The sequence below is a fragment of the Mus pahari genome, chromosome 3, assembly GCF_900095145.1.
Source record: "Mus pahari chromosome 3, PAHARI_EIJ_v1.1, whole genome shotgun sequence".
In the NCBI taxonomy this organism is placed as follows: domain Eukaryota; kingdom Metazoa; phylum Chordata; class Mammalia; order Rodentia; family Muridae; genus Mus; species Mus pahari.
In genome coordinates this window covers 54064851-54068765 of record NC_034592.1, presented here as the reverse complement: position 1 = coordinate 54068765, position 3915 = coordinate 54064851, and the positions used below count along the sequence as shown (strand labels likewise).

At 38.3% G+C, this 3915-nt stretch overlaps 1 protein-coding gene across 13 annotated transcripts in view; it reads right to left on the bottom strand.

Annotated features, from left to right (window-relative positions):
* The window catches only part of B3galt1 (beta-1,3-galactosyltransferase 1), a 548045-nt gene that overhangs the window by 144837 nt on the left and 399293 nt on the right, over nucleotides 1-3915 (bottom strand). The gene's annotated exons all lie outside the window — the stretch shown is intronic.

The following is a 3915-nucleotide window of genomic DNA, read 5'->3' as shown; positions in this document are numbered from 1 at the left end:
CTCTCTCTCTCCTTTTCTCTTCTTTCCTGGGAATCCTTAAGTGGTGCTGTCTGATCTCTTATCAAGAAGGAAAGTGATGGAGCATCTGAGCAAATCGGTTTACGAACTACCCCAGTCTGATAGCAACAGATTGCACCCTATGTTCTCTATCCATCACTGGCCACAAAACAGCACAATAGTGTCATTTCTTTGGGCTCTCCTTTCTGAAGACTCCCACATCACCCCGAACTTTCAGTGAGTGAATATACCTGCTAGTCTTTGGCTAATCTCTTTTGGTATAAGGATTTCAGCCACAAACAACGGGCCACGGTACTTTTCTCTTTCACACCAAAATCCAATTGACTGCAAACAGCAGCATTGATGTTGTAAGGCAATGTTTATTAAGAACACATTCAACATATGTAGAAAGACTAACGCAGGTTTATGTCACCTCGATCTGACATAGTGCTCACAGAGAAAAGCTCCTTAGGTCTGACTGAGGAAGCTCCTGCTCCTCTTGTGACCTGTCCCATGTGCTTTGTGGCTTCATAGTTTGCTTTGCTCCCAATGCAAACAAATAGGTGTCCTCCGCATTGCCACACATGCACCTGGACCTGATTTTACAATGAAAAGGCCCAAGGCAGAAGACAGCATTGAAAAGACTATATCAGACAATGAAAAAAGGAGACATAACCACTCCCTACTACGTTACAACAATATCACCAATAATCGTAGAAATGAAAATAAACACAGGAGGAAAAGCACCTTTTCCTTCCTAGTGCAGAAAAGATAGATGTACTTTGATGAGAATTGTGAATCCGAGGTGAATCTAATATCTTCATCTATGACTGGAAAGGAATTAAGTATGACCTTTGAATAATAAATTGGCCAAAGAACGCCAAGAATTATAAAAATATTCAGGCATAGATTTAAGAATCCTAGTTTTGTACAGTTACCTTAGTGTAGAAACTAAATGAAGGGCAGAAAAATCCTAATTAAAAATGCCCATTTCAGATACTGATTTTAATATAGAAAGAAAATGAAATATCACTCACTAGAGAGGACAGTAAATAAATTATGCTAGCTGAACTGGAGTGTTGGCATGTCCTCATCATCTTAGTTACTAGGGAAACTGAGGCAAGAAGATTACTAATGGCCAGAAGTTTTATATTAGCCTGGATAATACAGCAAGATCTCTTTCTCATAATTTAAGAGACAGGAACCTGATAGGATATTTTGTTACAAAGGAAAAATGCATAATCATGAAGATAATTATGACAAAATGGAGAATATTTTCTATAATTAAGCTGTAAAAGTCAAAAAAGAATTTGTACATATTAATTTAAGTCCAACTACATAAAGCATACACATGTGGACACACACTTAAGATATAAAACAAACAATAGGTTTGGAAGGATGGTAGAATTACATGTTTCTGCACGTATTTTCCAAACATACTATATTTTTATACATTTTATAAAATCACTACCATTTTAGTGAATTTGCATCTCCCATTTCAAATAACTTTCCCCTCTGTAAGAAAATTTTAACAAGTCATTATTCACATATCCCTCCTGGAGTTTGTATGTGTTCCTGTACCGTTCTTATTATTGAACTTGTAATCATTTAATGGGCTGTGAAATGATTTGGTCCTATACTTAAAAATTAGCAGTAGACAGCACAACTGACCCTGTGTTGTTACTAATATTCTGAGAATATATATCCATATTTCTCTCCTGATAACAAGCAACAGTAATTGTCACTTGTGCATCTCCCAAGTTCAGATGAACTTCTCCAGTGAGCCCTCATCAGCTATTTTTAAATGGGCATTTCCACTCAGAAGCACCACTGACTTTACTGTCTGAGCTGTTTGTCTATTAGCAGAAAAAGTAAAAACACCCATGAAAGCAAAATTTTCAAACACACTGATTCCCAAACTCTGCTATTAAAGAGGAGACAACAGGTTTTCCCGAGTTGGATGGAGAGAACCCCTTTCCTCACTCCAGGCAGTGTTCTTCATGGCTCAGGGAAGTTCACTGGCAACAGAACTCGTGATGTTATGTAGAAGATGAGGAAAATAGCCTTGTCTCATGTCCAAGCTCTCCAAAGGAAGCACAGGGTAATCCACTTTATTAGAGATTTAGTTCAATATGGTGAGCTAATTAGGAGATAGGGTGGGGGAGGAGGGGAAGGAGAACTTGCTCTCCCAAGGCTGCTATCTAGCTGTGAGAAAGGCATCTGGGAAGCTCAGGATGTTGTGTGTAATACCCCTTGCAGGCAGGTGCACTCACTGGAGTGCACATTAACCATTAGAAATGGTTAAAGTTATTCCTTACTGTTTGCGCTTATGAGACTGAGGAATATCCTGCTATTTGGTAATTATAACTTAATTTTTGCTTTGGGAAAAATACCTAAGGGGAATATAACATTAGATCAAAATCATAGTTGGTATAGTAGGCATGTTTCTCATGTCAGTCTTAACATGTTTTCCCCAACTCAGAGGACCACCTTTGTCACCTCCATTGTATTTAACTCTCTCATTCTTTACATGTATATTTATTCAACATGTGCTAGTATCATGCATTGATACTGGGGCTGGAATTTCTATAATAGGTCAAAGGAAACAAGACCTGGAGGAATTACATGCTACAACAAAAATAAGACAGTGATTTAATAGCACCTTGTCCAGACTAGGTGGTTTACAAAAGTATCTTCGAGGAGATGACATATAAGTTGAGTAATATAAGTAATATAAGTTGAGTAAACAAGATGCCATTTGATTTGGGAGTCATTGGTAAGATAGTATTCCAAGTGGAATTACTGAATAAGGCTCTAAGAAGGGATATGAATTGGAAGCATTGGATGAACAGGATATCGGCGAGGTGTGTGGAGAGCAGGTCCAAGGGGGAGATAAGTCAAAGGTGACTTTAATGAGGGACACAAGGACCACATCACACAGGGCACTGTACTCAGGGCAAGTCACCTTGATATTATTCTAAAGCCCGTGGGAAACACTGGTATGCTCTGCACAGGTCTGTTAAAAGAGATCATTGTCCTTAGAGACAAGATGAAGAGAGAAGACCAGGAGTGAGGCTATTGACTTAAGTCAAAAGATGCTGCAGCTTGGACCAGAGAGGCAGATCCAAAGGGAGGAGATCGTATCAGGAGTTAGTTAGCTCATTTGACTGGGTGCAGAATAAAGGAGAAACATAAGAAGAAACAATGATCAGGTTAAATAGATTTAAAATGTCAACAAAAAGACACTTCACATTCCCAAAAGGAATGGAAACCAGAGATGCACTTGAAACTCCAGCGAATGCTACATTGTTTTTACCATGTTCCTTCTGTAGCCAACTGCTCAGACTTGTCCATGAGGAGAAGCCCCAGATAAGACTCCAAGAAGCACAGCATGCCCCAAGAGGCAGGCAGAGTGACCTCTTCACAGAAACTTCCTCCGCCCATTTACTCTCTCACTGGTAGATTTAGAGGAGCTTAGGCAGGAATTTGACCCCTTAAAAGCCGAGCTCTCTTCATCTTAAAAAGAAAAAAATCAAATTCAACTTTCCCTTGGGCTCTTTCTAATCAGAAATATCACTGTCTTAGTACCCTAGTGGGTCTATTCTAGGAATCTAAGTATCTAAACTGTAAGCAAGTTGTACTCATTAAAGAACACAATGCAAGTTGCGTTATTTTTCTGTTTCATTAGTAAAATTACTAGCAAGTAATGTTTGTTTTGTTTGAACACCAAGTCTACTCTTAGTACCTGGGGGAGGGGCAGACTATTTTCTTTAGAATATATAAACCCCCATTAGCATGTTTCCCTTCATTCTAATAAACATATTTTTGCTGCCATAGCTGGCTCACAGAATCAACTCTCCTTAATAGAAAACACATTATATATATATATATATATATATATATATATATATATATATA